Source organism: Vipera ursinii (assembly GCF_947247035.1).
Source record: "Vipera ursinii genome assembly, chromosome: 2".
Lineage (NCBI taxonomy): Eukaryota > Metazoa > Chordata > Lepidosauria > Squamata > Viperidae > Vipera > Vipera ursinii.
Window position 1 is genome coordinate 3,290,680 of NC_139513.1, and position 26,725 is coordinate 3,317,404.

A 26,725-nucleotide genomic window follows, 5' to 3' on the forward strand; every position below is an offset into this window, starting at 1 on the left:
TACATGACCACGGAGATGTCCTCGGACAAGCGCTGGCTCTTCGGCTTTGAAACGGAGATGAGCACCGGCCCCTAGAGTTGGAAACGACTAGCACGCATGTGCGGGGGAACCTTTACCTTTACCTTTAAGAAGGTATTGGTTGCCTTTTTTTGGATTTTAAGGTAATAATTTAGGATTCCTCACGACAAAACAATTTTATTTTTTGTTTTCCATTTTGAAAAACTCAACCTGCCATCTTTAGATTTTTTGGGATGGTGATAAAAACAAAATAGAGACTGAACTATTCCCTTCCAAATTATTATTATTATTATTATTTTACAAAATTACAGCTCAAAATGTATCACTCTATATTACAAACTTTTTTGGGGTTTTGGTTTCTCATTCCCAAGAATTAAGCTTGTTTTTGCTTAATGTTTTCCTTGCCGTTTCTTTACAGTTCAATAATTTCCACCTTACAGCTTCAGGATACAATCACACAAAAACACAAACAAGCATGATTATATCTGAACAACTTTTTCTGACAAGTAAAACTAAATGAAAGTAATCAAGGAAAATAAAATTAATAAAATGAATATAGCTTATATTGTGTTTGCCTTTTTTTTGGTTTGTTTGTGCTTTCCCCATCTAGAGTCCATTGAAATTCAGGCAGCCTGGAAACATTGTTAGTAAATCCAGATACATTCCCTGTTGCTGAGAAGTCATTGAGGCTAAGAAATGATGGTTGGCCTCCACAGTTGACCAGATTCTGAGACACAAATTTCCATTCTCTTTCCAGCATATTCTATATACTGCATGACACAAGGGGTGTCTTAGGACCATTTGAAGGGGGATTTTAGGAACATTTGATAGGGAATTGGGGGGGGGATTCAAAGAGTTCAATCTCCTTGGAGAACTTCTAAGCAAAGGAAAGAGCTGAATAACAAATTTACACACACACATAACATATAGATCAATTTTGTGCATTTTATCATAGAAGCATCTGCTTGGTCCTGCCTGAGAAACCAGGTCTTGTATAATATGGAGAGGGCAAGCAAGCCCAAGATGTGGGTGGAAGGTCTTCTGAAGGAAGCCCCATACAGGGGGCTATTCAAATTGCTTCCTGCCCTCCCCATTCATAGCATAACAATAATAATAATAATAATAATAATAACAACAGCAGCAGCAGCAATAATAGCAATAATGGCTACTTCACCAAGAACGACTGCACCCTTCCCCCCTTTTCTGGGCATGCTGGCTGAGCAAGACATGTGCCTTTCATCCGCATACTTGTGGGCCAAAGAGCAGCAACAGATTCCACCAGCACCCAAGCTCTACACATCCCTTCCCACTGGCTTAGGTCTCCCTCTACTGACAATTGTTTTGCACTCCACAAAAGCTAAGCCATCTTTTCACTTCTGTTGTAAATTCTTCCCTTTAACATGGAACAGTGGCTTGTTCCTACAGTTTTAACTTGTTGGCAGATGTTTTCTTCTGTGCATGTGGAATCTTGTTTGGATTATTCCAAGGCAAATGATTGCAATTAGACACAACTCACTAATACAGTACTTGGCTGGACTCTGGCCCCAAACTGAAAGGGTTCTTAGACCCAGAGGAGCCCTAGGACCAGCACTGCCCTAAGGGTTAGAGACAAAACAGCACTCAATAATAGGGCATAATCATACAGAAGCTCTAGAAGAAGCATCTCCCCTCACCATCCCTTCTGCATTTTGATTATTTTGACACACCATCTTCCTGTTTTTTGGCCCATCTTTCCAAAATGCTTAACTGGGTTGTAGCATCCAACTACCTCCAACCCAAAGTCCTGGCAAGCACATCATTGTGTTGGACCATTCTTGTCTATCTAGTAAGCTTTTATTAAGACTGTTTAAAAGCAAAAGGCAGCAGTGTCTAAAAGTGTAGCTCTATATCCCAGTGTAGCTCTATATTTTCCAAAGCACCTGAAAGTCAGACAAGGAATAACAGATTTATTTATTTATTTATTTATTTATTTATTTATTTATTTATTTATTTATTTATTTATTTATTTATTAATTTAATTTATATACCGCCCTTCTCCCGAAGGACTCAGGGCGGTGAACAGGGCAATACATAATAAAAAACAAGATACAAAAATAAAAAAATAATTAAACAGCAATGCCCATAATAAATTAATACAGATTAAAAAGTTAAGATCAGTTTATAAAACCCGACCCCATCCCATCAGGCCAGGCCAGCTTGTTCAAAGAGGTAGGTTTTAAGATCGCGCCGGAAGGAGCGGAGATCAGGCGCCATCCGGAGCTAGACCGGAAGATGGTTCCATAAATCCGGCGCGCCCACAGAGAACGCCCTCCCCCTGGGGGCCACCAGTCGGCATTCTTTGACCAGTGGCACCCTGAGGAGGCCCTCTCTGTGGGAGCATACTGGGCGGAGGGAAGTTGACGCCGGCCGCAGGTGCTCCCCAAGGTATTCCGGACCCATGCCATGTAGGGCTTTGTAGGTCATTACTAACACCTTGAATCTCACCCGGAAGACAACTGGAAGCCAATGCAGCTCGCGGAGCAGAGGTGTAACATGGGAGTGTCGGGAAACTCCCAACACAACTCTCGCGGCTGCATTCTGTACCAGTTGGAGCCTCCGAGTGGTCTTCAGGGGAAGCCCCATGTAGAGAGCATTGCAGTAGTCAAGACGAGAGGTCACGAGCACGTGAGTGACCGTATGTAGGGCATCCCAGTCTAGATAGGGCCGCAACTGGTGCACCAGGCGAACCTGGACGAAGGCCCCCCTAGTCACAGCTACTATATGGTCTTCCAAGGAAAGCTGTGAATCTAGGAGGACTCCCAAGTTGCGAACCCTATCTACGGGGGGTAATAACTCACCCCCCATAGCGAGGGGTGGAATATCCTGAATATCCCGAGATGCCGGTATGCACAGCCACTCAGTCTTGTTAGGGTTGAGTCGAAGCCTGTTCCTCCCCATCCAGACCCGAACCGCCTCCAGGCAACGGGACATCACGTCGAGGGCATCACTGGGGTGGTTTGGGGTCGAAATGAAAAGCTGGGTATCATCAGCATACTGATGATACCCAACTCCAAAACCACGAGTGATCTCACCCAGCGGTTTCATGTAGATGTTGAACAGGAGAGGCGAGAGGACCGACCCCTGAGGGACTCCACAAACGAGAGGCCTTGCGGTCGACCTCTGCCCCCCTGCCAACACCGACTGCGAGCGTCCCAGGAGATAGGAGGAGAACCACTGAAGGACCGTGCCTCCCACTCCCAATCCCCTGAGGCGCCACAGCAGGATACCATGGTCGATGGTATCGAAAGCCGCTGAGAGGTCTAATAGGACTAGGACAGAGGAATATGGATGGAAATGGGTCTAGGAGAGATTCAGCCTAGAACTCAGGAGAAATTTTCTGACTTAGAACAATCAACCAATGGAACAGTTTGCCTTCAGAAGTTGTGGGAGCTTAATCACTGGAAGCTTTCAAGAAGAGACTGGACTGCCATCTGTCAGAAATATGGTGTAGGGTCTCCTGCTTAAGCAGGGGGTTAGACTAGATGACCATATGGTCCCTTCCAACTGTTTATTCTGTTCTTTTTTTTGTAAAAGTTTTTATTGAATTTTATAGGTTTGGGGAAATGGTAGAACCAGGGTAGGGATTAAGGTTCAGGGTGGGGTTAGGATTGGAATTGGGGTAGGGGCGGGGTTGGGAATAACCTTGGGGTTGCCCCCAATAACATTTTCAAGCTTTAGCAAACAGACTGTTGTCCAGGTACATATGTTCAGTTAACGCTAATTAATATAATAGTAAATAACTGTAATGTATATGCTAAATGATAATCATAAACGGTATCAGTCGGTCAATACATATCATTCTCCTTACTAATATATATTCAAAATAGGATATCACATTCATTTCTCACTAGTTCATTTTCCTAACCATTGGTAAAATTTATCCCATGTTCTAAAATAAATTGAATCCTCAGAGATAGTCAGAGGGGACCATCTCCACTCAGGAAGGTGGGTGGTATTGGTGGAAAGGGTGCTGGATTCATCCAGATCATTTTGATCCTTGTACATGTTCATAGATACATCTAACATTGAAATACGTAATAGGAAATATTTGTAGCTCGGGTTTTAGTTTTGGACTGTGGTTTGTTCTCTAAGCTTGTTTTAATATAATTCAAAGTTATATTGGCGTATATAGGTATTCTACCAAAGGAGCAGTTAATGGACATATTGATTTAGATCCAACATATCAATATGTAAGAAACAACACCATTTGAAGTGCCAATCAACGGGAGAACCAATCAGCTGCTCGGAATTCAAATATAGCTCCAAACAACTGACCACACTGGCACATAAGACGCTGATGAACTAGGGAGAATAGGAGAAGAAAATCCTGCCGATGGTGTTTGGTAACGTTTGGTAGCAAAACGTTCAGGAATTATATTAAAACAAGTTTGGAGAACAAACCACAGCCAACATCTAACATTACTTATTGTGTTGGTCTTTATTTTCAGCATGCCCAATTTCTTTCATAATGTCAGGAATAAAAAAAAAAGATCTTGAAAGATGCAGTAGGAAGAGATAGAAGGACTTGATGGATTGGACAAAGCTGCTTTGGCCAGTCTAGTTGTCAGTTTGGAAGTATTTTCCATGTCAGTTTTTCTGAGGAACGCCTGAATTCTTTGAAATGGAATCCTCAAGCCTGTTGAAAGAACCCTTTTTAGGTGATTTCCACAAGGCCCTAAAGGTTGGTTGAATCACACATTGGGGATAGTATTCTCTGAAATAATAGGAAATATTGGTAGCTTGGCTTTTAGATTTTGTTCTCCAAGCTTGTTCTTGGCTTTTAGATTTTGTTCTCCAAGCTTGTTTTTAATATAATTCCTGAATGTTTTGTTACCAAAAATTACCAAACATCATTGGCAGGATTTTCTTGTCCTATTCTCCTTAGCTCATAAGTGTCTTGTGTGCCAGTGTGGTTAGTTGTTTGGAGTTATATTTGAATTCCGAGCAGCTGATTGGTTCTCTTGTTGATTGGCACTTGGAATGGTCTGATTTCTTACATATTGATAGTATTCTCTTTCCAAGAATGGGTGGTGCTATCATCTGACCTGAAAGAGACAATAGTGCACCCCTTTCTCAAGAGGTTATCCATGGACCCAACTATGTTGGACAATTTTGGTCCTGTGTCCAACATTTTTAGAGAACTTTGTTGACAACGTGCTCGGGTAGAATACCCAAATTCATGGCTAAGTATCAGGACAGCACTGGCTGCTCTTGCAGATAACCTCTTAAGAGCTTTAAAAGGGAGTTTTGCAATCATCCTGACCCTTCTATATTTTTCTGTGGTTTTTGATATCATCGACTATGTTTTCTGTCAACATTCTTCTTGAGAATCCAAAATAAAATTCCAGGTTCATTCCATCTCCAAAAATCTTACTGTTTATTGAATACACTGCATAGTATTGTTAAACCAAAATTAACTCTGAGGTTCCAATACCAATTCATAGACTTAAACAATAATTTTCTCAGCCAAACCCCCAGCTTCTTATGTAGTCCATATAAACAAGTTCACTTTGTTATGGGAACCATCTGCTTCAAATCCACACCTATTCTGGTGTCCTTGAAAAGGTTTCAGACTCTCACTGTCTTCAGCTGAATTGTAGAAGTTTTGTTTCTCCATCTAACCCACTTGAAAGTAACACCTCCCCCCTTAATTTAAAGGCAAGTTGAACTGCAGAGGCACATAGCTGCCAAAGTTTCATCCTTGACAATATCCTTCTAAACCAACTTTGGAGATTGGTACTGTTTTGCAATGGTGTTCCTTTCTTCACAGGCAGTTGCAGGTCTTGTTCTTCACTGACAGAGGTCAGGCCCCAGACTTCTGCAATGAGACTCAGAGATGGAGTCTCTCTCCTTTTCTCTTTAAGATTTACATGAAACTGCTAATTGAGGTCATTTATTACCATGTGATGTGATATTATATGCTATTCATGGCATATATTCCCCCCCCCATGCTTTAAACTTCCCAATGTTTGGTTCAGGATGAAAAGCCAGACAATTGTTTTTTAATCTATTTCTATTTCTGTGGGGGCCATGATGGCTCAGTGGTAAAGATGCTGGCTGAGCTTATCAGCTGGAAAGCTGTCACCCTGGGTTTGAGACCCAAGCACCATATGACAGGATGAGCGCCTGTCCCTGCCTCAGCAGTTTGAAAGTATGTAAATACAAATAGATAAATAGGTGCCTCTTCAGTGGGACGTTAACAGCATTTGGTGTGCTTCAGTGTATAGTCATGCTAGCCATTTGGTCATGGAAATGTCTTCAGGCAATGCTGGCTAAGAAATAGAGATGAAGTCCACTCCTTTATCTTCATTTCTATTTCTGCTTAGCATTGTTTTCTTTCTCTCAGTATCAGCTATCATCCAAAGAAAGTATTTCTTGAAATGTGAAAGGAGAGACTATAAATAAAATATTACTTATTGTTTTCTCAGATACTGAAGAATGCACCATGTGCCCAGATGATAAATTTCCAAACAAGAATCGTGTCCAGTGTATCCCCAAAATAATAACCTTCCTGTCCTATGAAGAACCTTTGGGCATTATCACAGTCTCCTTTACCTGCTCTTGTTCCTAATCACAGGTATTGTTTTAATCATATTCATTAAATACCTGGAAACTCATATTATCAAAGCCAACAATCAGGACCTCTCCTACATCCTCCTGGTCTCCCTCCTACTTTGCTTCTTATCAACCTTTTTTCTTCTTTGGGAAACCAAGGAAAGCTACCTGCCTTCTCCAAAAAATGGTCTTCAGTATTGTCTTCTCAATTGCCATTTCTTCCCTCTTGGCCAAAACGATCATTGTGGTGTTAGCCTTCTTGGCCTCAAAACCAGGAAACTGAGTGAAGAGATGTTTGGGGAAGAGGCTGACCAACTCCATTATCCTTTCTTGTTCTGCTGTCCAAATTTTCATCTGTGCCATGTGGTTGGGAGTTTCTCCCCCATATCCTGATGCTGATCTGCACTCCCAGCCTGGAGATCATCCTTCAGTGAAATGAAGGCTCTGCCACCATGTTTTATATTGTCCTTGGCTACATGGGTTTCCTAGCTGCCATTTGCTTCATGGTAGTATTTCTGGCCAGGAACCTACCTGGCCAGAAATACTACCATGAATACAATGCTGGTCTTCTGCAGTGTCTGGGTCTCTTTCCTACCCACCTACCTGTGTACCAAAGGGAAATATATGGTGGTTGTGCAGATCTTCTCCATCCTGGCCACCAGTGCTGGTCTGCTAAGCTGCATCTTCATCCCCAAGTGTTACATTATCATTGTTAGATCAGATCTAAACACTAAGGAACATCTAATGATAAAAGTAGTTAAATAATAGTAAAATTGTTTCTTAGACTCAAAATATGTAATTATTCATTGCAAATACTATTGGGTTTCCATGCTTCCTTTGCATCTTTTTGACAATTAAAGTTGTTTAAAACAGAAGGGAATAAAACTATGAAAAGTGTAATACTAATCAAATTAAAATTAAAGATAATCATCAAAAATAAAATAAATGAATTAATTGAATTGTCAAGAAGCGAAGGAAGGAAAGGATAAGAAATGAGATAGTTATACTAAGATAAGACAGATGCAGATGAGACATGACTCCAGAAAGATTATGGGTGCCCTGTGGTATCAAAGCAGGACCGAACAACCAATAATCAAGGTGCAATGCAATGCAATGCAATGCAATGCAATGCAATGCAATGCAATGCAATGCTATGCTATGCTATGCTATGCTATGCTATGCTATGCTATGCTATGCTATGCTAAATAAATAAATAAATAATTCATTCATTCATTCATTATTTATTTATTTATTTATTTATTATTGATTGATTGATTGATTGATTGATTGATTGATTGAATGCACACTGGGGCTCCCACAGAGAAAAGGATGTATTCAAATTTGTACATTTCAGGAAAGGAGGAGAAAATAAGACAATTGTACATATGCCTAGATAATAGATGATGTAAGCATAGATATTCATAATTAACAAATTACCTTGTCTTTCTACTATTACTGTCTTCAATAAATAATTATTACCTCAATAGAAATATACCAGTTATGTTTTCATAGCTTTTTAAAAAGCATTCTCAGAGCCAAGTTCTTCAAAGTTGCCTCAATTAGAAACACATTCCTTCTATGTTTCTATTTTATTAAAACACTCCCACTCCTCCACCAATTTGCTTTCCTGACAATCCTTTTCCTAAAGTGGGATAAATATGGAAATCTAATCTGAGGGGTCCTTCATGCTCCTTGAACTTGGTTGTTTTCTTGCAGATACCTTGCAGACATTTCAGTATTCAAACTAGGTAACATCTTCAGTGCTAATCTTGACTAGCACTGATGATGTTTTTCCCCCCATCCCATTTATATCCCGCCTTTCTCCGAAGACTCAGGGCGGCTTACAATCTAAGAAGCACAAACCAATGTGCTTAGCAATAGCCTTCATTCTATGTATATGCCTGCTTATTAGGGCTCCCCCCCCAAGCGGCATTTTTACAAAGTCAGCTTATTGCCCCTAACAATCTGGGTCCTGATTTTACCTACCTTGGAAGGATGGAAGGCTGAGTCAACCTTGAGCCTGGTGGGACTCGAACCTGCACTAATTGCAGGCAGCTGGTGTTACTTAAGGAGGCATTAGCCCACTGCTCCACCTAGTTTGGGTAATGAAATCTCTGCAAGAAAACAACTAAACTCAGAGAGCATCAAGGACCTCTCATGTCAACCCTGAGCTACAAATATTCTAAATCTAAGTCTGTTTGAACAAGGTCTCTTTTTCTCTATGACCTGTTTTCAAAAATTGGTGAGGCCAGCAAAGCTGGGTATCAAGAACATGCAGATGACCCCCAATTGCAACACTTTGTATGACCTAGTCAAGTTTTAGTTCATAAAATTTGTGGGACCTCAAAATTCCATGACCTTGGTCAAGAGCATTCAGATGACCACTGAATTGGGATATTCTAGATTACCTACCACAGTTATTTCTGCAGCTGTTAGGTGATATTTAGACCTTGTGGAACCTCACAGTTCCATGAACCTCCCAACACCATTTCTGGACATATCCCAACAGTAATGCAAAACAGCACTCAGATGGCTCAACATCTCTGGTGAAGATTTCAACCAGAAAAAAGAAAAAGAAAACAGCCTGAGATGTCTTACTTGAAAAAGCCATATGATCCTCTGGTCCCCAAATAGGAAACTTTCAGCATTGTCCCATGTGAATGTGAAAATAATCTATGATAGAAAATGGCGGGAAGGCAACCCTGAGGTTTCACTATCCAGGCTTATCTAAAGAGCTGCAGGAAGAGCCCAACTTCTCTGGAAGCTGTTGTCATGGCTTGTTTTGCAAAGCCTGCTCACAGCCAGACAAGAAGCAATGGGGGAGGGAATAGGTTGGAATGCTAGGGAGGGGATAAGGGAATGTAAGAGCACCAACTGGGTGGTGAGACATACCAGTGTTCCAAGGTTACCTACTGGGAAAGCCCAACAGAGTCTGTTCCCCAAACAAACTGAACATAATTGATTGGATGGAATAAAGTGACAATGGGAGGGCCAGGGAAAAGGAGAATATTTAACTATGCTATTTGCGCACGAAAATGTTAAAATTGGCTTCGTTGCTTCTGCATCCATGTCAGCTCAGTAAATTGTGCTCTTGGCAACAAAAAAATTTCCCAGGAATCTTTATTTGCTGTGTGCACTGAGTGGGATGGTTGACAGCTGCTTAGAAATCAACTGTCTTTGCCATATCCAGTGATAGGGAAAGGATGGCAGTTGAAGCCCATACAGGGAAGGAAAGAAAATTGTTGGTCCATTCCTTGCTCTTCCTTCTCTTCCTTCAAGAAACAATCTCAAGGAGAAGGAAGGAAGGAAGAAATGGAAAGTCCCCCCTTCTACCCCTTTACTCATAGTTGGAGCTATATTTGGAATAAAGTTTGTCTGTTTATTCAGAATATTTGTTAAGCTTCCATCTGTTACTTCTTGTCTTGCCCTCTGGTGCTTTGGATAATAGGTCAATCCCCTCTTCTCTGTGGCAGCCTCTCAAATATTGGGAGACTGCTATCATGTCATCTCTAGTCCTTCTCTTTAAGTATGTCTTTTAAACTGTGTGTAGTTCCTTTTCCTCTGCACACTGCCAATATCTGGCTTAAGGAATTCTTCAAGAGAGGAGAATATCAGGTATTGTGATGCTGTAAGCTTGGCAGATATCTTCAAAGTTAGTTAGGAAGGAATTAATGTGCTCTCTTCTCAAAAGTTGCAGGGTCCCAGAACAGAAACAAATGTTTTCTGTGCACAGGTCCAGCAAGACCTTCCTTAACTCATCAATTCGAAGGTAGTCACACGCAATAAAGAGAACAGACATTTTCTCCATGACAGTCAAAGCTTTGTGAGAGAGAAGAGACAGATGTCATAAGTTCTGATTGTGGGCACATCAGGGCAAATTCTGATTACTTTCCACCTTCTACCAGAACTCTCTCACTCAGTAGTAGGAATCTGAATATCTTTCAGTGTCATGTATCTGACACAGGCCTGGGAAGCCCTATGGAACTGTGATTCCTATGTTTCCTAGAGTGGCCTCAAAGAGATACTTGAAAGTTTTCTGAGTGGCCCTTCAGAAAATAGTAGATGAAAAGTAGCCTGCAGTGGCCTTCTCTTCAGAAGCTGCTCATATTTGAAAAGTTTTCCTCCTAACAAAGCTGGTGGTACAGCTGTTTCTGCTCCATCATGAGGGAGCACCAACTTTGCTTTTCTTTCTCTGTGAGTAAGACAAAATATGTCATATGATAAAGACCAAAGTACTAGTCCAGGTGTCTGAAGGCTGTAGTGTCTGGATGGGGAACAAAAAGCTTCAGTTGAACCCTGGCAAGACTAGGTGGGTCTAGAGGCCATCTAGACAAGTTCTGTGGTGTGCCTCCTGCTCATTTCTTCTTGCAAATTCATGTGTGAGTGTGTGTTTATTTGTACTCTTTTCTGTCAGTTCTCCAGAATATAATAGGGAGAGAATATTTATTTTCTTAGGATAGTGAGCAGAAAATCTAAACCATCAGTGCAAAATAGAGAAATAAAATTCCATCTCCCTGAAGTTGGGTAGCAGTTAGGTGAAATTTCAATTGAACCTGGCACATAAAGATGTGTGACAACCCCCATGCACTTCATTCTCATCAAAAAAATGATGTGGCTAGAACAGAGGGGAAAATGAAATTTCACCTGAGGCACGAGCAATTTTAAAACCAGCTCCAATTTGCAATTCATATTTGGAGCTCTAACAGAAAAAAAAAATCACAAACAGGCCCTATTCTGAACATTAGCCAGGAATCAAAAGTTCTGGTTGCTTCATTGGTTAGAAGACAGGCAGCACTAGAGTCAAATGACCTCAACCTAGAATAGCACTGAACTACATAGCTCTGGGTGACCTTCTCTAGCAGTCCTGGAGACAACAGGCCATCCTGAAGGACAGTAAAAGTCAGTTCCCTGGGTGTTGAAGTTCCTTCCTCCAACATCACTTTCTGGACTTGTCCTAACAAGAAGGACCTCAACACTACAAAACATTCCCCCCCTCCCCAGGTGTACCTGTGATTTTTCACCAATATGTTTTTCTCCTGCTGAAATTCTGTGCATGGAACCATGGAAGAACTTCAGGATCTCCAGAGAAGTTGTTCTCACTCTAATAATCACCATCTTGATCTTTGAGACCTCTTCTGCTATGTCTCCAGTGACTGCTTTTGATATAAACACCAGACAGATGCAATGTGGAAGGGATCTTGCATCAGAAAAAGATAAATGGCTCACATCATGCTCTGTACATCATGAGCTTAGAGACAGGCAGGGACTGTGCTCTTTGAATATATCTTTCTCTCATTTCTGGGTGAACCTCGGTTTGTCTCTTTCTGAATCATGAAAGCTGCTGGAATTCTCGTTTTTTTGAGAATGCTTTAAATTCTCCTAACTCTTTCTACTTTTCTTGCTTAGCAATGGGTTGATTCCTCTTTATGAATTATGGAGCTCCTGCTTCTACTTCTGATGCTGCTGGTATCCCAAGGAGTTTCTGGGAAGCTTAGAAGGAACTGCCTGCTGAGTTTGGAGCATCAAGATGAAAAAATCCCATGGAGCTTTTATAGGCCAGGAGACCATCTGATTAGCATGGTTGCCACTGCCACAAAAATCAAGGATACAATGTGGCTTTTCAGCATGGCTCCTTCTACTCAATCTGAGTCGTAAGTCATTCAGCCTGTTGCAGTCTAACACCGGCCTTCTTTTCTCCTTATTTCACTTACTCCTATATTTTCGGTTCATTCGTTCATACATTTATTTATTTATATTCCGCTTTTACTATTTTTACAAATAACTCAAGGCAACAGACATATATTGTATAACATACCTTCCTCCTCCTGTTTTCCTTACAACAACAATCCTGGGATATAGGTTGGGCTGAGAGAGAGTGACTGGCCCCGAAACACCCAGACGACTTTCATGGCTAAAGCAAGACTTAAAGTCATGGTCTCCCACTTTCTAAGCAGGTGCCTTGACAAGTAGATTTATCCACTAGAATCTCTTTCTGAGCTGCATTTTTAAAATTGATTCAGCCCTATGAATAATGGATCTTCTGCTTCTGCTTTTGATGTTGCTGGTGTCCCAGTCAACCTCTAAGAGACTTAAAATAAATTGCCACATTAGAGTTGCAGGTGTTCAGCCCATTTCCATATATTTATTAGTGCTCATTGATATTCAATTCTTAATATTTATAGGAGATAAAAAAAATTTTGAATTGCTTTTCTGGCTCACTTTTGCTCTTCTTTTTATGCTTCTATCCAAGAAACAACGGATGGAAACTAACCAAGGAGAGAAGCAACCTGGAACTAGGGAAAAATTTCCTGACAGTTAGAACCATTAATCAGTGGAACAACTTGCCTCCAGAAGTTGTGAATGCTCCCACAATGGAAGTTTTAAAAAAGAGATTGGACAACCATTTGTCCAAAATGGTATAGGGTTTCCTGCCTAAGTAGGAGATTGGACGAAGACCTCCAGGGTCCCTTCCAACTCTGTTATTCTATTCTATTCTGTTCTGTTCTGTTCTGTTCTGTTCTGTTCTTTCCGTATTCTATTCTATTCTATTCTATTCTATTCTATTCTATTCTATTCTATTCTATTCTATTCTATTCTATTCTATTCTATTCTATTCTATTCTATTCTATTCTATTCTATTCTACTCTACTCTACTCCACTCTACTCCACTCCACTCCACTCCACTCCACTCCACTCCACTCCACTCCACTCCACTCCACTCCACTCCATTCCATTCCATTCCATTCCATTCCATTGAATGGTTGTAAATTGGGCAGGTGAAAATTAAGACTGTTACAAAGAATGGTTTATTTCTGGTTCATCACTGGTAAAAACTACTTACATTCCATCTTTTCAACACTCATGAAAATTATATGGTGATGGGTGACTCATTCACCTCTGGTTTTGGATCATTGTTGCATAAGACTCTGTAGGCTTATGGAGACAAAGAGGATGAAATTGAAAAAAAGTATTTTGTTATTTCAATGATGATGATGATACCAATGATTTATTTATTTATTTATTTAATAATATTTATATACCGCCCTTCTCCCGAAGGACTCAGGGCAGTGAACAGGGCAAGAATAAAAATACAAAGTTACAAAAATTAAAAAAGAATTAAATATCTCCATGATAACAAAATGGACATTTTTTAAATGTAGGCATTTTATTGATCATTCAAAAATCCTACGCTTCATTTTCGCCATTCAAGTGGTCAACAAGAATCCCCAGTTCCTGCACAATCTGACACTTGGCTACAACATCCATGACAACTATTTGAACACAGTTGGCACTTCAGATGCCTTGCTGAATGTACTCTCAACTGGAGAAGCCAACGTTCCCAACTACAGCTGTGGAAAAAAGGACAATATTTTGGCCCTTATTGATGGAGCTGATTGGGACATCTCAATCCAGATGTCAACATTAGTAGGCCCCTACAAAATCCCACAGGTTTGTGTGTGTGATTTCTAATTTGTAAAATGAGAGGGATGGTGGTGAGTTCTGCATCTACGGATATGATTCTGGTAAATTGTAGGGTGGTACAGAAAAACTATGTGCATTTTTTACTCTTATTCTGTTTCACTTTTAATGTGTTCATTTTATTCTGTTTTTATATAACACTTATTTTTTTCTTTTTTATATTCTCTATCTTAATGTACCCCTTCATGGATTACTGCCTTGTCGTGGCGAAGGGGCTTGCGTAATTCAATGAAGCTATGAGCTATGCCGTGCAGGGCCACCCAAGACGGACAGGTCATAGCAGAGAGTTCTGACAAAACGTGATCCACTGGAGAAGGAAATGGCAACCCACTCCAGTATCTTTGCCATGAAAACCCTATGGACAGTACCAAAAGGCAAAACGATATGACGCTGGAAGATGAGCCCCTCAGGTCGGAAGGTGTCCAATATGCTACTGGGGAAGAACAGAGGGCTAGTACTAGTAGCGCCAGAAAGAATGAAGCGACTGGGCCAAAGCCGAAAGGACGCTCAGCTGTGGATATGTCTGGTGGTGAAAGGAAAGTCCGATGCTGTAAAGATTTTTTCTCCATAGGAACCTGGAATGTAAGATCCATGAATCAAGGAAAGCTGGACGTGGTCAAACAAGAGATGACAAGACTAAACATTGACATCTTAGGTATCAGCGAACTAAAATGGACAGGAATGGGTGAATTTAATTCAGATGACCATCAGGTATACTACTGGGGGCAAGAATCCCTCAGAAGAAATGGAGTAGCCTTCATAGTCAATAAAAGAGTAGGAAAAGCAATACTGGGATACAATCCTCAAAATGACAGAATGATCTCAGTTCGAATCCAAGGCAAACCATTCAATATCATAGTAGTCCAAGTCTATGCCCCAACCACCGGTGCTGAAGAGGATGAAATTGACCGGTTCTATGAAGCCCTACAGCACCTTATAGAACTAACACCCAGAAATGATGTCCTTATCATCATGGGGGATTGGAATGCTAAAGTAGGAAGCCAAATGATAACCGGAATAACAGGCAAGTTTGGCCTTGGAGTACAAAATGAAGCAGGGCACAGGCTGATAGAATTTTGTCAAGAGAATACGATGGTCATAGCAAACACTCTTTTCCAACAACCCAAGAGACGGCTTTACACATGGACATCACCAGACGGTCAACACAGAAATCAGATTGATTATATGCTCTGCAGCCAAAGATGGAGAAGCTCTATACAGTCAGTAGAAACAAGACCAGGAGCTGACTGTGGCTCAGACCATGAGCTTCTTGTTGCAAAGTTTAGGCTTAAATTAAAGAAAGTAGGGAAAAGCGCTAGGCCAGTCAGGTATGAATTAAATCATATCCCTGTTGAATATACAGTAGAGGTGACAAATAGATTTAAGGAATTAGATCTGATAGACAGAGTACCTGAAGAACTATGGACAGAGGTTCGCAACATTGTACAACAGGTAGCAACAAAAACCATCCCAAAGAAAAAGAAATGCAAGAAAGCAAAATGGCTGTCTGAGGAAGCTTTGCAAATAGCTGAGGAAAGGAGGGAAGCGAAAGGCAAGGGAGAAAAAGAAAGATATGCCCAATTGAATGCAGAATTCCAGAGAATAGCTAGAAGAGATAAGAATGCCTTCTTAAATGAACAATGCAAAGAAATAGAAGAAAACAATAGAATAGGGAGGACCAGAGATCTTTTCAAGAAAATTGGAGAGATGAAGGGAACGTTTCATGCAAAAATGGGCATGATAAAGGACCAAAATGGCAGGGACCTAACAGAGGCAGAAGAGATTAAGAAGAGGTGGCAAAATTACACAGAAGAACTATACAAGAATGAGCTTAACGTCCCTGATAATCACAATGAGGTGGTCACTGACCTTGAGCCAGACATCCTAGAATGTGAAGTGAAGTGGGCCTTAGAAAAGCTGAGCAACAACAAAGCTAGTGGAGGTGACAGTATTCCAGATGAGCTATTCAAAATCTTAAAAGACGATGCAGTAAAAGTGCTACACTCAATTTGCCAGCAAATTTGGAAAACTCAACAGTGGCCACAGGATTGGAAAAGATCAGTTTACATTCCAATTCCAAAGAAAGGCAGTGCCAAAGAATGTTCAAACTATCGCACCATTGCACTCATTTCTCACGCTAGTAAAGTTATGCTTAAAATCCTACAAGCTAGACTCCAGCAGTATGTGGATCGAGAACTACCAGAAGTACAGGCAGGATTTCGAAGAGGCAGAGGAACTAGAGATCAAATTGCTAACATACGCTGGATCATGGAGAAAGCTAGAGAGTTCCAGAAAAACATCTACTTCTGCTTCATTGACTATGCTAATGCCTTTGATTGTGTGGATCATAAAAAACTGTGGCAAGTTCTTAAAGAGATGGGTGTACCAGACCATCTTATTTGTCTCTTGAGAAACCTATATGTGGGCCAAGAAGCAACAGTGAGAACTGGACACGGAACCACTGATTGGTTCAAAATTGGGAAAGGAGTCCGGCAAGGCTGTATACTGTCGCCTTGCCTATTTAACTTATATGCAGAGCACATCATGAGAAAGGCAGGGTTAGATGAATCAAAAGTTGGAATTAAGATTGCCGGAAGAAACATCAACAACCTAAGATATGCAGATGATACCACTCTAATGGCAGAAAGTGAAGAAGAACTAAAGAGCCTCGTGTTGCGGGTGAAGAAGGAGAGTGCAAAACTTGGGTTGAAACTAAACATTAAGAAAACCAAGATCATGGCATCTGGCCCTCTCAATTCCTGGCAAATAGATGGGGAAGAAATGGAGGTAGTGACAGATTTTATTTTCCTGGGCTCGAAGATCACTGCAGATGGGGACTGTAGCCAAGAAATTGAAAGACGCTTGCTCCTTGGGAGGAAAGCCATGGCAAATCTAGACAGCACACTAAAAAGCAGAGACATCACCCTGTCAACAAAAGTGCGTATAGTCAAGGCTATGGTCTTCCCAGTTGCAATGTATGGCAGTGAAAGCTGGACCATAAGAAAGGCTGAGCGCCAAAGAATTGAAGCCTTTGAACTATGGTGCTGGAGAAGACTCCTGCGAGTTCCTTGGACTGCAAGGCGATCAAACCGGTCAGTCCTAGAGGAGATCAACCCTGACTGCTCTTTAGAAGGCCAGATCCTGAAGCTAAAACTCAAATACTTTGGCCACCTAATGAGAAGGAAGGACTCACTGGAGAAGAGCCTAATGCTGGGAAAGATTGAGGGCAATAGAAGAAGGGGACGACAGAGAATGAGGTGGCTGGATGGAGTCATTGAAGCAGTAGGCGTGAGCTTAGATGGACTCCAGAAGATGGTGGAGGACAGGAAGGCCTGGAGGAACGTTGTCCATAGGGTCGCGATGGGTCGGACACGACTTCGCAACTAACAACAACAACAACAATCTTAATGTAGTTAAATGACTAATCAACAATGAAATTGTAATATGTTGGATTTATTAAAATCTTGTATTTTGGACTTGATTTAATCCCAAGAATAACACAGTGTTCTTGATTGCTTTTTCAGATCAGTTGGGGAGTTGTTGCAGAGGCTCTGAGTGACAAAAGTCAGTTCCCCTTTTTCTACCGGATGTCCACAAAAGAAGGGATCCAGTATCCAGGAATTGTGCAATTGCTCCTCCATTTCAGATGGACCTTGATTGGTCTGTTTGCTTCAAACACAGAGAATGGAGAGACTTTCATGAGGACTTTTACACCTTTGCTTGTTAGGAATGGAATTTGTGTTGTTATATCACAACAATTCTCAATGACCATCAATGCAGCTTACTTCAGGAATGCCTTCTCTAAATGGAGACAAGTCAATGTTCTGGTTCACTTTTTGGAATATGATTCCATTTGGGAAAGAATTTTTCCTTTCCATTTAACATTTGAAGGTTTGCCAACACCCGTTGAAGGGAAAGTCTGGATCATGACAGGCTTGGGAACATATAACAGGAAAAAGCACATACTTTACAAATATGTCCATAGTATTTGGACGTTCGCTTTTCTGCTGAAACAATGGCTCAATGATAGTACGTTTGTACCTATGTTGTTTGTAGACCCTGAGTTTGAAGATCGGTCTTTTCACTGTTCTTTTTCAAAGAACACCTTTTGTGTCAAAGGCCGGAGAAGATGCACCCAGAAAGCACCACTGGAAATCCAGAAGAAAAGGAACAGGATCCAGATTAAAAATCACCACTATATTCACAGTGTTATTAAGACTTTGGCCCATGCTTTGAATGCTGCATATTCCTCCAGATCCAGGAGGAGAAGTAAGGAGAGTGAAAAGCATTTGGGGTCTCTAGGACTGCAGCCATGGGAGGTATGGAGTCCTAACAAGGATCCATCAAACTTAGTTCTTTTGGAGAAGAATTGCAAAGGAGGGGGGGAAACCATCTCAACTTCCTTGTGCTACAAAAGGCCAGTAGGTTTGGCCAATCTAATCACCCAACTCCTCCGCTTTGCACGAATCTTAGTTAAAACTTTGACTAATGGTTGCTTGTTCTTTGCATTAAGGCAAGAAGTGAAGAGGAGACAGAACTTCTAAAAATGCTCCTCCTTTTAGGATGTTTTTCTTCTTGTTCAGCCAGGATCTTTTCTCTTGTGACTAAGATCATTTTCCCATATCTGATACTATGGAATAACAGAGGAAACATCTTAAGTTTCTGTATAACCTCTTTCAGTTATTGGAAAAGTGTTGTATCTTCCCTTCTCCAACGAAAAAAGATTTTGTTAATTGGAAAAGGTGCTCCCAGACTTTCTGATTTTTATCTTCCATAGACAATGATGGTTCTTCTGGTTGTCTTTCCTCAAGACTAAGAGCAGCTCCTTTGATCTCTTCCTTGGCTTCATTGCCCTCCCCTAAAGCTGATCCAGATTTTCTACAATGTCTTCTCCAAGTGTGATGTCTACAAGGGGAACTGGTACTTGAGTTAGAATATCTCCAAAGCTGAACATTCTCTTTCTGAGATTCTTATGGATGCATTGACATGGTTTCCATGATCTGGTTTGCAACCAACTACTATTTTGAGATCATTTTCACAAATATTCTTATGAAGCTTATTCCTCATCCTTCTTCCAGTGCATTATTAATAACGTTTTCATCAAGTTAATAATATGATAAGCATCAAATCACTAAAATATTACAATTACTACTAATTCATTATACTCAATGACTAGTGTACATAGGAAAAAGTAGAAATGAAATCTTAATGAAGGATCTACATTAAAGCTCCCTATCTAAATCATGATTTGGTGATGCAAAATTTATACCAATTTGTCGATAAAGCTCCGTTCAACTCTACGTTCAACCAAACTTCCAGAAAAATATTTATGATTTCCTGGCAGAGAAAAATGCATAAATGGTATCTACAGATACCATAGTTTGTCAAGTCCTTGTTGTTGTTGTTAGCTACGAAGTCGTGTCTGACCCATCGCGACCCTATGGACAATGTTCCTCCAGGCCTTCCTGTCCTCTACCATCTTCTGGAGTCCATCTAAGCTCACACCTACTGCTTCAGTGACTCCATCCAGCCACCTCATTCTCTGTCGTCCCCTTCTTCTCTTGCCCTCAATCTTTCCCAGCATTAGGGTCTTCTCCAGTGAGTCAAGTCCTAGTTGCTAAAAATAAGATTTTTTTTTACTGGATTTCACTTATATTTCTCTCTGCCAGGAAATTATAAATACTTTTGGCAGTTTGGTAGTTTTTAAAAGAGTTCAACATAGCTTTGTCTACAAGTTGATATGACCTTTGCATCACAAAATCTTGATTTATCAATTGTCTGCATTAATCAAAATATAGAAGAATAATGACCAAGGACTAATTGGTTATTCATAGCTGTCTACTTTTATGAGAAACATTGAACATTATTTGAATATAATTTTTAAGATAGTATTTATCCACGTAATTATCATGATATCCATCTCTCACTTTATTAAGTTCCTAATCATCATAGCAGGATGCAGTTTGTTAATGCTTTGCTGAGCTCAAGTTATATTTCCAAAATTCCCACAATGAGAGCCAGTTTGGTTTAGTGATTAAGGCACCAGGCTAGAAATTGAAAGACCATGACTTCAAGTCATGAAAGCCAGCTGAGTGACCTTGGGCCAGTTACCCTCTCTGAGTTCCAACCCAGTTCACAGGGTTGTTGATGGGGGAAAATAGGAGGATGAATGTGTATTGAATGTGTTTGTTGCCTTGAGTTATTTGTAAGAATAATAAAGGTGGGCAATAAATAAATACCTTGTAATGATATGTGAGGGGAATGTCCTCTGGGCATAGGGGAGGGAAGATGCTTCCCAGATAAGAGGATGGGAGCCTGCAGGTCTATAACAGGAGAGAGAGAGAAACTCAGAGACGACCTGCGTTAAATTTTCAGGCTGTAAAAATAGCTGGCGAGGGCTTCATATTTTCAGACTTGCAAGATTCTGTTAATATAATTTTACAATAAAGTAGAATTAGATCAAAGTCTACTTGGGAGAACTTTAATTTGCCAAACTTCTTCCTGACAAATCCATTCTTTTTACAATCAGCCTGCTTTTCAAAAAAGGGTTTTGTATAGCAATAGGACCTAGACTTATTTACCGCTTCACAGTGCTTTACAGCCCTCTCTAAGCAGTTTACAGAGTCAGCATATTGCCCCAAACAATCTGGGTCCTCATTTTACTGACCTCAGAATGATGGAAGGCTGAGTTAAACTTGAGCTGGTCAGGCTCGAACTGCTGGCAATAGGCAGTCAGCAGAATTAGCCTGCAATACTGCATTGAAACCACTGCGCCACCATGGCTCTTACACTCTCTTGTTTCTTTGTTCAATTTATTTCTGAGCTGCTCTACAATGTTCCCTATAACTGACAAATTTTCCAATTATTTATTTTGTCAATAGATATTTTGTCAATATATGACTGACAAATTTTGCTGAACTGTTCCCCCCCCCCAATTACAATGTTATGGGTGACACTTGTTCTCCCAACTAAGCATATTTGCAAGTTAGACTATTTTAGAAGAGTGATTCAAGTGTGAAAAGATCATATGGATCTTTTAGGTTTTTAGTTTTAAAATTTCTCGATGTTTTCATTCTAGTTCCACCCCTTCCTGGAGAAGAATGAGTTTTGCAATCTTTCCCAGCGGAAACTGTACTTGGACCAAAATGGGGAAATAGCAGCAGATTTCAAAATCATGAGCTTAGTGATTCTCCCCAATGAGGATCCCCTCAAAGAACAACTGGGGACTTTTGAAAGACAGACACTTGATATCAGTCAAGATGCCCCATCAAAGCTGAAGTTGCTCAACAAGGTAGCTTATTTTCTTTTTCCCCCCAGAACCTTAGGACCCAATTCAAATTAGCTCAACCTATTCAGCATGGTGCATGACCATCACTGAGACTTGAACATGTGGAACCCAACCCTGATGGTATTTGTAGACAACTTGAAAGCCTTCAATAATATTGACCAAGGTCTTCACCTTCACCTAGTACAGGTAGTCCTCGACGTACGACCACAATTGAGCCCAAATTTTCTGTTGTTAAGTGAGACATTTGTTAAGTGAATTTTGCCTCATTTTATGACCTTTCTTGCCTCAGTTGTTAAGTGAATCACTGCAGTTGACAAGTTAGTAACCTGATTGTTCAGTGAATCTGGCTTCCCCATTGACTTTGCTTGTCAGAAGGTCGCAAAAGGGGATCACGTGACCACGAGACACAGCAAGAGTTATAAATATGAACCAGTTGCCAAGCCTGTGAATTTTGATCATGTGACCATGAGGATGCTGGAAAGGTGGTAACGGTGAAAAATGGTCATAGGTCACTTTTTCAGTGTCATTGTAACTTTGAATGGTCACCAAATGAAATGTAAGTCGAGGATTACCTGTACTTGTCCACAATTAGCAAAGAAAAAGGCAGTTTTGTTCACCTGTGCCCAAGTTCAGGTTTGAATGGATCCAATAAAATTCAATCAGGTCTGGACTGACATCCTGCGGGTCCCAGTGAAAAATGAGTTTTGGAATCAGGATTCATGTGGTCAAATTAGGGATATAGTCCCCTGAAAGGTTAGGACCAGGGTCTGTGAATGTTAAACAGCCAAGACTTTGAAAAAAGTTATTCATGCCTCTTTTTCTAAAACTGCATATGATAGATAGCAAAAAGTGAAACTCATGGATATATGAAGAATGGAGGAATGTGTGTTAACACAACCACGAGAAGGAATCAACTGGTTGTCAATTAATGTTTACACCTTTTGTCTATTCCTTCCATCCAGATTTAATTAAATAGAAATGTACCATGTGATTTACCAGAAGCAAAAGGCAAGAACTGAAGGAAGAACCCACCAATGGTAGTATCTCCTACCACTATTTAGAACTATTTAGAGAGTTTATGTTAACCTAGCTGAAGTCCAAACAATATTTGGCTAATGTTCATGTCAACCTCCATTTTCCACGGATGGTGTGTCTTGATGCATTTTCTTTGGCATTCCTTCTTGTTCTGCTTAGTCTCTGCCTCAGTCCAGATGTGTGGAAAATTGTCATCCTGGATTTGTCAAGCGGGTTTGGGAAGGAGGGCCAGTTTGCTGCTGTGACTGTGTTTCTTGTCCAGAGGGGACCATCTCCACTCAAGAAGGTGGGTGACTCCAAAGGAAAGAGTCTTTTTTTTTATTGAAAAGTTTTAACATACAGTTAATCTTTAACAGTCCCCCCTCCCCCTCCCCTCTCCCTCCCTCCCTACCCCTCCCCCCTCCCCCCCGACTTCCCAGAGCTAAATACAAGGTATAGAAAAAAAAACAATCATAAACAATCATATACTAACAACCATAAACTCTAAAATCTATCACTCTCTAGCTTATATAGGATAATACAAACCTTAATAATATTAAATATATAGAGAGAAGAAAAAAAAAAAGAAAAAAAGAAAGAAAAAAAAGAAGGAAGACTTATTCAAATGCTACATGAAACTTCTTAACCCTATATTTGTTCTGGATATACTCAATCCATTTTCTCCATTCCATAATATAACGTTCTTGCGAGTGATCTTTCAAATAAGCCGAAATCTTTGCCATCTCTGCCAGGTCGGAAACCTTTAAAGTCCATTCTTCTATGGTCGGCAGTTCCTCTTTCTTCCAATACTGACCAATTAAAAGTCTTGCTGCCGTAATTAAATTCAACATCAACTTAGTGTCCACAACCGTAGCATCTGTGATTATTCCCAACAAGAAAAGTTGCGGACAAAACTTTATCCTTTGCTTGAAAATCTTCTGCATATTCCACCAAATTTTTATCCAGAAGGCCTTAACCTTTTTACAAGTCCACCATACATGAAAATATGTTGCATCTTCATCACCACACCTCCAACATTTTGGTTGATAATTCGGATACATACTTGCAAGCTTTTTAGGATCTAAATGCCATCTGTAAAACATTTTATAAAAGTTCTCTCTTAGATTTTGAGCTTGTGTAAATTTTACGTTCCTCACCCATATCTTTTCCCACGTGTCCATTGTAATAACTTCTTGAATATTTTGGGCCCATTTTATCATACAATCCTTAACAAGTTCTGTTTCTGAGTCAATCTCTATCAATGCAAGATATATCCATTTAATATGTGCTGGTCCCTGATTTCTAATTTGCTTTATCAGATTTTCATCAGTCATTGTAAAACCAATTTTCTGATCTTCTTTCCACCTGGCCTGTAGCTGAATATATTGAAACCAAGTTTGAACAATCTCCTCATCTCGCAAGAAGCTATATGGTTTCAAACTCCAGACGTTTCTTTCCAAGCTTAAAATCTCTTTATACGTAGTCACGTCGTGTTTAAAACCCACATTTATATTTTCTATTGCGTTTTTTGGAATTGCCCACAATGGTATCTTACAGTCTAACTTATGTCTATACTTCTTCCAAACTCTCAACAATGCCTGTCTTAAAATATGCACTCTAAACACATTATCTACCTTCTTATCATACAACAAATATGCATGCCAACCAAACAACAAGTCGTGGCCCTCAAGATTTAATAATCTCTCTTGTGTCAAATTAATCCAATCACTTATACCTACTAACGCAGCAGCTTCATAATATAATTTAAGATTAGGCATTTTAAGACCACCTCTTTCACGAATATCCTGCATAATCTTAAGTTTAACTCGTGGCCTTTTCCCTGCCCAAACAAATTTATTGATACCTCTCTGCCATTCCTCCAAATTAGAATCTTTTTTAAGAACCGGTATCATTTGAAATAAAAATAAGAATTTAGGCAGGACATTCATTTTTACTGCTGCGATTCGCCCCAACAAAGACAATTGCAATTTTTCCCAACTCTCCATTTCTTTTTGGATTTTTCCCCATAATTTTTCATAGTTATTTTTATATAATTTTGTATTAGAGGGCGACAAAAGCACCCCCAAATATTTGACCCTTTTAACAATCTCAAATCCAGTTAACCCTTCTAAAAGGGCCTTTTGCAATGCTGTCATGTTTTTGGCCAAGATTTTAGTTTTTTGTACATTAACTTTAAATCCAGAAACCTTCCCATATTGCATTATTATCTCCATCAGGTCCACAACAGAGCTCTCCGGCTGGGTCACTGTAACAACCAGATCGTCTGCGAATGCTCTCAATCTATAATCCTTATCTCTAATCTGTATACCCTTAATTCTTTCCGAATTTCGTATTTTTACCAATAATATCTCCAATGTTAACACAAATAACAAAGGCGATAACGGGCACCCTTGCCTTGTACCCTTCTCAATATTACATACTTCTGACAAACTATTGTTAACTATTATTTGAGCTGTTTGTTTTTGATATAATGCCCTAATTGGTTGCAAAAATTTATCCCCAAAATTCATTTTATCTAAAACTTTCATCAAAAATTGCCAATTCAATTGATCAAAAGCTTTTTCAGCATCTAAAAAAATTAGCGCTGCAGGGATCTGGTTGTTCCTTTCCAAAAATTCCAACACATCAACTATATGCCTCACGTTATTTTTCATTTGCCTACCACTAATAAACCCAGTTTGATCCCCATGAATCACCCATTGCGGAACCCTCATCAATCTATTAGCCAACACCTTAGCAAATATCTTGTAGTCTGTATTTAATAGTGATATCGGTCTGTAGTTTTTTACTTGAGTAGCATCTTGGTCTTCCTTCGGAATCAGAGAGATAAAGGCAGTTCTCCAAGATGGAGGCACCTTTCCCCCTCTCTGGATTGTCTGGAACAATTCCTTTAACGGTTTAACCATCTCTAATTGTAAATTTTTGTAGTAGGCCGCAGTCAGACCATCTGTACCTGGCGCTTTATCGACCTTCAACTCCTTAATTGCTGTAAGTATTTCTTCTTCTGTAATAAATTGATTAATCTCCTCTTTTTGTACTTGCGTAAGAACCGGGATGCTAGCACTCTCCAAATATTCATCAATGTCTTTTTCGTTAATCTTCTCCTTAGCATATAGTTTAGAATAAAAACCCACAAAGGCTTCCTTAATAAAATCCTGTTGAAACACTACCTTCCCCTTATGTTCAATTTTGTCTATGTTAGAAGCCCTCTGCTTTTTCCTTAGTCTATAAGCTAGCCATCTATCTGGCTTATTAGCATTGCAAAAAGTATTATGCCTGGCAAACCTCAAGTTGGTTGCCACTTGATCAGCCATTAATTTATCAAATTGTCCCCTTAATAGCTTGATAGCCTCCTTGGTCTTCACATCCAATGGATTCAAAATCAAAGCATTCTCTTTTTCCTTAATTTCATTCTCCAATTCTTTCCTTCTAGCTTCCAAAGTACGTCTATGTTTGTTATTCATATATATCAACACTCCTCTCATATAGGCCTTGCTAGCATCCCAAACCATATCCATAGAAGTATCCTTATTCATATTAATTTCAAAAAAATCCTTCATTCGCTGTTTACACTCTTCCACATTTTTCTGGTTTCTAAACAAGTTCTCATTTACGCGCCACGAGCGCCTATCTCTGTTGTCCTTATTGATCTCTAACCATACTGGGCTATGGTCAGAAATAGCTCTTGCACAAATCTTTACCTTCTTAGTCCTAGAAAAAAAATCATTAGTCAGCAAAATAAAGTCAATCCTAGAAAAAGATTGGTGTCTATCAGAAAAAAAAGTATAATCCTTTTCATGCGGGTGTGTGTCACGCCAAATGTCTCACAATTCCAAATCATCCTTCATTTCAAAAAAAGACTTAGGCAGTCTGGCATGACATGGAACACGCTTAAAAAAACCAGCCTTATCCATCTGTACGTCCAAAACGCCATTCCAATCCCCCATAAAAATAAACGATTTGTAATCCAACTGAGTAAGCTTTGTATGAAGTAAGCTAAAAAAATCAGCTTGTTGTTGTTGTTGATTAGGAGCATACAGTCCAACTGAAAGCGTTTTTTTGCCTTCTAGCAACAAATCTATCATTACGTATCTTCCATGCTTATCTGCTTCAATTAAGTCCGCTGTTATAGCACTTTTAACATAAACAACCACTCCATTTTTCTTATTCATTGCAGAGGCAACAAATTGCGTACCCAACCTTGAATTCAGTAAAAACTTTTGGTCCATAGCCCTAATATGCGTTTCTTGCAAGCATATAACATCAGTCTTAAATTGTTTTAAATATTGAAAAACTTTCTTTCTCTTCTGA

General features: G+C 39.9%; 1 pseudogene across 1 annotated transcript in view; it reads left to right on the plus strand.

The window, feature by feature from the left end:
• Positions 1-12,045: 12,045 nt before the first annotated feature.
• LOC310633238 (vomeronasal type-2 receptor 26-like) overlaps positions 12,046-26,725 on the plus strand; it is a 17,804-nt pseudogene continuing 3,124 nt past the window's right edge. Inside the window, exons 1-5 of the transcript in view lie at positions 12,046-12,263; positions 13,773-14,061; positions 17,616-18,410; positions 21,170-21,382; positions 22,574-22,700. The product of the transcript in view is annotated as a vomeronasal type-2 receptor 26-like (transcript). The remainder of the gene's footprint in view (positions 12,264-13,772; positions 14,062-17,615; positions 18,411-21,169; positions 21,383-22,573; positions 22,701-26,725) is intronic.